The 6,924-nt window shown below is 39.8% G+C and overlaps 1 pseudogene; it reads right to left on the bottom strand.

Annotated features, from left to right (window-relative positions):
• Window positions 1-219: 219 nt before the first annotated feature.
• Window positions 220-684, bottom strand: LOC112395113 (60S ribosomal protein L23a pseudogene; annotated as a pseudogene).
• Between the last annotated feature and the right edge of the window lie 6,240 nt (window positions 685-6,924).

The following is a 6,924-nucleotide window of genomic DNA, read 5'->3' as shown; positions in this document are numbered from 1 at the left end:
AAGTCCAAGAAAGAATCTCTTAACGTAGAACCACTTCTTTTTCTCTTCATCATCAAAATGACCATAATTTCCACCAGATGATGTTTATCAGATCAGATCCCCTGTCATTCTAAGTAGGCTGGAAATGTGCCTCTTTCTTTCCTTCTTCCCTTCCTTCCTTCCTCTCTTTCTTTCAAGAGTGAAAATGTTCATATTTAGGATGAGCTGGCTGGACTCAGCTCAGATGACCCCAATTTTGTTGGCAACATCCAAAGCATCATAGTCAGGAACCAGTGGACCATATGCCTTCTCTCCATCAGGCCTGATCAGGGCATTGACCTTGGCCAGGTCAATGTCATAGAGATTTTTCACAGCCTGTTTAATCTGGTGCTTGTTGGTGTTGACAATCACAACGAACACAAGTGTGTTGCTGTCTTCTCTCTTCTTCATGGCTGACTGGGTGGTGAGGGGGAACTTAATGATGGCATAGCGGTCAAGCCTGTTTCTCCCAGGGGCGCTCTTTCGAGGATATTTGGGCTGCCTCCTGCAATGTTTTGGGCTGCCGGAAGGTAGGTGACATCTGGATTTTTTTTTTTTTTTTGTGGCTGTGGACGCCTTTCAACACTGCTTTCTTGGCCTTCAAAGCCTTTGCATTGGCTGCAGTTTTGGGAGGGGCGGGGTTTCCTTCTGCGCCTTCAGCGCCATCTTCGTGAAAAGGGTGTCTTTCTTTCCTTTTCATGACAGTGCCAGGTGCTGTTCTAGATTCTGAGATTACTGTGGTGAATAGGACAAAAACTCTGCCCTGATGGAGCTGACATTCCAATAGGAGAAATAAGACAATACCTGTATGAATAAGTAATGATAATCAGGTTGCGATCTGTGCTACGGAGCAAGATTAATTAGGGAAAGGAACTAGAGAAAAATGGGAGAATAAAGAGACAGAGTGATCAGATGACATTTGAATGGAAACTTGAAAACAGTGAGGGAGCCAGCAGTGCTCAAGTAAAGAGCACCCAGACAGAGGGAACAGCAAGTGCAAAGGCCCTGGGGCGTATCTCATTTGGTGTGTATAAGGAATAATCCGGAGCAGGAGAATGAGCAAGGAGTACGGGAGATCCTTCACCAGGAACCACATCAGTGGTGCCTTGATCTTCGACTTCAGCCCCCAGGACTGTGAGAATAAATGTCTGTTGTTTAAGCCACACAGTCTATGACATTTGTTATAAAGGCCTAACACAGGTGTTAAGGAAATACCAAAGGTGCACGAAGGATGGTGTGACCATAGAGAAGTGGAGAAAAACCTCCCAAACAAGATGACCTTAGCAGGTGCTTTTAGTCACTTCTACCTCTTAAACAAATTTCTATCATTTAATGGAAGTGCTGGCTGAGATTACTTAGTGCCAGTTCATTGTTCTTCAAAACCATATTCTTATGTATGCATTTTTATTTTATACAGTCTTTGCATGAATGCGCAGAATTCACACCACATCTGGCTTCATTAAGATATTTTTGCATCTCTTTTTATTCAATAAATGTAATAGCATTTTTTGAACTTCAATTAATTCAGTGATCATTGAATCTACCTCTTCTATAAAGTAACTGTTATGAGTATGTTCCTTGGGAGGAAAACTCTCCAATAGACATTCTTATGAAATATATTTTGTCCTGTGCTCATTTTGTTCATTCTTCTGCCTAAAGCCCGTTAGCCACGTACGTCCTAAGAAGGAAAAAGGGGTCAAAGTCCTTCTATTAAAATATTTTCTGTGCTAGAAACCCATCAGCCTTTTTAGCAAGTAAGAGAAATCGAACAAAGAGAAATAAATTTGTCTTCTCTGAAGTAAAGAAGCAGGAGGTGAGTTTCTCAAGTGGGCTAAATTAAGGCTTCTGGAGCTGAAGTTTACATCGCAGTTTCACAGATTTTGTTGATGGAAATGTGTTTGTTGTTTAGTTTCATTTTGCTACCTTGTTCCACAGTAAGGAAAGTCACACAGCTTGCAATACTGAGAAACTTATTAGAATCCTGCGGTGTTTGCCAGCTTCCATTTTCACACAGTAGAGCCAATGTGAGGGGAAGGATGGAGCTGCTAACAGGAAATGTGAAACCCCTGCAAGAATTCACGGCTGGAGATGGCAGCGCCAGGCTGCCAGAAAGCACCTTCCCACCTTGGCATCCTCCTCCTCAAAATAAAAAAGGTAATTTCAGGGTTGGTCTTGCCTGGAAAATTGCATCTAGAGTTGAGGTTTTAGCGGAGGATTGGAACTGCACAACAGAGTTAAGAAACTGCTGTGGAAATGCCAACAGATTTTTAGATTCATTTTCATGATTTCAGCTTACTTCAAAGGGCCTTTGAATCATCAGATGGTTTCAAAATGCCAAGTAGGACCGCTGGGAAATGGGGCTGAAGTGAGAAAAAGCCATGCTAAGTCAATAAATGTGTTTGTCTTTATTCAGTTGTGAGGCATCTTTGCCAATATTCCTAACAGGCACACTAGGAAAACCGAGTACGAAAATCACAGAGGTGCAAAACTCACACCAAAAATCAATTAGAGACATAAGCTTTGGGAAATATAAATTGGAGCAGATGAAAAAAATTAGATTAAAATTCCCAGAAGTACTAGAGAAAACTACAGATCCACACCAAAGAGAGAAGCCAGTGGATAACCAATAAATTAAACAGGTAATTAAAGGGGAAAAGTCCTAAAATAACATTTCATTTTCTATTGAAGAAAAAAAAAAAAAGAAGCTCTTTAGCATGCAGATCTGTCCACATGGCTTAAAACTACAACACTGGCTGGAGAAAATGTCACAGGTGAACATCCTGAGTTTTCTAATGACACTCATCTGTTCCACTGGGTTACAGAGTCTCCAAGGAGGGAGCTATATGCTTATGAATGACAAATCTATGCTGTTTGGGAGAGGAAAACTGCCTTTTCTCCCATTTCCTTTGATCGGCTATTTTAACCTAAGAATGTAAGATTGGTATAGCTTTCCAAGTGTCAACCTGATTCAGAAGAAAACTCTGACTCAACCAATATCTGTCTGAAATAATTCTTGCTAATATAGGCCCTAAGGCCTCACTGGTAAGTGTGCTCGTTAACAAAACTCTGACAAAACTTCTAAGTTCTTCTATATTATTTTAAATAAGTAACAGGAACAGTTGAAAAATACTCTTTGCTAGAAAATCAGATCATTATATAAATGCCTAAGGTTCTCTTTGACCTTTGACCCAAACCAGGCTCTTGCCAACTCCTGCTAGTTTGCCTGGGTTTTTGATCCCTTGTCTCCAGCACATACATATTAGACACAGATATTTTGTGGTGTTTGTGTTTCACAAGTAGAATCATATTACATATACTTTTCTGAATGTTGTTTTTGTTAACTGATCATGGGATATGGAACTTTCCATGCTCGTACAAACAGACCTGCCTCAATCTTTTTGATCAATGCATAGTATTTCTTGTGACTTTTACTATGTATTTTGCCATCTTCCATTGGCAGACACAAGTTTTTTATAGTTATCTGCTCTTATAAAAACTCTTCAATGAGCACCTTTTCACATGCCTCCTTGGGCACCCCTCAGCGTGTTTCTTCCAGAGTACAAACAGACAAGAGAAATGTCTTATGCTTTTTTAAAATTAATTTATATTGGAGTATGGTTGCTTTACAATGTTGTGTTAGCCTCCACTGCACAACAAAATGAATCAGCCATACACATATAGATATCCCCTCCCTTTTGGACTTCCCTATAGGTTACCACAGTGCATTCGGTAGAGTTCCCTGTGCTATACAGCATGTTCCCATCAGTTGTCTATTTTATACATAGTATCAACAATGTATATGTGTTAATCCCAGTCTCCCAATTCCCCCCACCCCACCCCTTTCTCCCTTGGTATCCATACGTTTTGTTCTCTACGTCTCTGCTTTTTAATCACTGTGCTAAAATAGCAAAGAGTGAAGAACGGCATGTAGGCACCTGTTGGAATAAAAGAAATAAAATTACAACTTTCCCAAAGAGCACCAGAAAGCTATAGCAGATTGATTTGGTGCAGATTCTTAAAAGTCAGAGATTCCTGAGTTCAAACCTCAGTCCAAGTTCCACAATGAAAACAGTCTGCATCCATCTATGGAAATGGCAAAATACATCATAAAATACCTAAAGAATGCTATGTAACTGATTAAAAAAATGAGGCGGATCTAGATATACTAACAAGGAAGAGTGTAACTTTCTGTAACTTTTAAAAGTTTACTTAACTTTTCCAAGCCTTAGTTTCAATGTGGAAATAATATTTTTTAAATGTATCTACAGCATAGAGTTGCTGTACAGATTAAACGATAGAATAGTTACAAAGTACTTAGTGCACCACCTGACACAGCATAAGTGCTCAATAAATATTAGCTTGCATTATAATTCTTAATGTGTCCCAAGATGGTGGAGATATTTGAACAACTCAAGGCCACTTATTAATGTCAGTCATTTATGAAGCTTCTATTATATGAACAAGGTTTCATGCTACCTGATTAGAAGAAAATACAGGTGAATGAAACAATCTTTGTCCTTGAGGGTCTTGGGAATATATTGGGGAATATAAATCATGTCCACACTAACCTTAATTTAAAAAGGAATGTAGTAAAAAGTAGCATAAGAGGATGTTATAATAGACTGCTACTATTTTATCTGCCCAGCACTACACCCTCCTTTAAGAAATAGCATCCCTCTTCTTTGGAAGAACTGTTCCTCCTCCAATCCCAACACTGATGTGAGGAGAGTCAATTATAGAGATCAACTGGCCACAATTGATAGGTCAGGAAATATACATGTGACTTAGTCATGTGACCCAAGCCAGGCCAATGAGAGAGAATTTTTCACGCTAAGAACGGAGGGAAAGGGGTGGATCTTCTCTAATGGCAAAGGCATCAGATGGGAGGCTTGGATGCTCTTTGCAGGAGCACAGTGACAAGAGCAGAAGCAAAAACAAAGAAAGACATGATGGTATTTGAGTCCTGGCTCTGGAGGTCCAGCCTCAACCCTGCCTTTTGGTGATGGCATGGGATTATCATTAGTTCTATGACAGCAGGGATTCTATATGTTTTTATGTACTAATGTATCCCTAGCATCTAGAACAATGCCTGGTACAAAGTACGCATTCACTACATATTTCCTGAATGGATGAATAAGATCCTGTAATAGATGCCTCTTTTTTCTAAGCAAGTTCAAATGTTATTCTTTCCTTGCAACCAAATCCAGAATTATTCTTGGTAAAGTGGAATTTTTTACAATCCTATCTCAGAAGGAAAGAGAAAGGGAGGCAAGGAGTAGGGAAATATACCTCAGAATGCTATCCTGGGCCACTAGGATTGTGGCTCCAGATACAGCTCCAGACCAGATCCTGTCAGAGTCCTGTCCACCACAAACCCAGAGATATTTCGAGTTTGGGTTATTAAAACCTCTCATGTAGGATTCAGTCTGGTTTAATAAACCACAGGTCTGTCTACTTGGTTTCCAAGACCACATATTTTAGAAACTGGAAATCAAAAGACAGTCTGCCCATAAACAAAATGAAATAATGTCATTTGCATCAACATGGATGGACCTAGAGATTGTCATACTGAGTGAAGTAAGTCAGACAGAAAAAGACAGATATCATATAATATAGCTTATATGTGGAATTAAAAAAAAAGTACAGGGCTTCTCTGGTGGCGCAGTGGTTGAGAGTCCACCTGCCGATGCAGGGGACACGGGTTCGTGCCCCGGTCCGGGAAGATCCCACATGCCGCGGAGTGGCTGGGCCTGTGAGCCATGGCCACTGAGCCTGCGCGTCCGGAGCCTGTGCTCCGCGACGGGAGAGGCCACAACAGTGAGAGGCCCGCGTACCACAAAAAAACAAAAAAGAAAAAACAAAAACAAAACAAAACAAAGGTACAAATGGACTTACTTACAAAACAGAAATAGAGTGACAGATGTAGAAAATAAATTTATGGTTACCAAGGGGGTAAGGTGTCGGGGAGGAATAAATTGGGAGATTGGGATTAATATATATGCACTATTATATATAAAATAGATAACTAATAAGGACCTACTGTATAGCACAGGGAACGCTACTCAATACTCTGTAATGACCTATATGGGAAAAGAATCTAAAAAAGAATGGACATATGTAAAAACAAACAAACAAAAAAAACACCACTCTGCCATTTGCCTGCTTCCATCCCTCCTATTTGTATATGTCTTCTTATTTATCCTTCAATGGATCAACATATAAGTAACTGTCCAGGCAGTTAGAGACTGGCGGAAATCTAAGAGGCTGGCACTAAGCTCACTGTCAATAGGAAATTCACATGAATGACCTCGGATTGGCAGTGGTTTGATGTAATGTCCAGGGATTGAATAACTTGCAAATCCCCCAGCAGATATGAAAAACACAGCTTACTGAGAATTCCATCATTATTGAAAAAATGCCCACTATAAGTCAATGTGCATGACAGGTTGAGACATCAGTATACTAAAACAAAATAAAAGATTGCCTCTCTGGACAGTTTATCCAACTGGCCTGAGAAGGTTCCTTGAATGTCATTATATATGTTTTATTCTTTAACACTACTGACTACCTAACATAGGCTGAGAATTACAATAGGAGTTGTTGGGCAGAGAAGAAAAATCGAGTACAGATCTCAGTCTGCAAACTAATCGTCTAGCAGATGGCTAAGACATATTCACCAATTGTCACATACTTTTGACCAAATGTAAAATTCAGAGGCGAGCCAAATGTGAAAATGAGAGACGAATGAAAACATTTGGATATTGAAATCTATTAAGGAATGACACAAATGGGAAATCCTTGAATGTGTGCTGTAAAAGTGGACCTGGCATTGATGACTTTATTTCTCCAAGTGTGTATGCTTTGACCCAGTTTCTATTATTTGCTAAATAATTCAACGTGATGGCC

The sequence above is a fragment of the Neophocaena asiaeorientalis genome, unplaced genomic scaffold (assembly GCF_003031525.2).
Source record: "Neophocaena asiaeorientalis asiaeorientalis breed wild unplaced genomic scaffold, Neophocaena_asiaeorientalis_V1.1 scaffold691, whole genome shotgun sequence".
Taxonomy (NCBI): Eukaryota; Metazoa; Chordata; class Mammalia; order Artiodactyla; family Phocoenidae; genus Neophocaena; species Neophocaena asiaeorientalis.
Note: the sequence above shows the minus strand (reverse complement) of the source record. Positions and strands in the feature narration are given on the sequence as shown.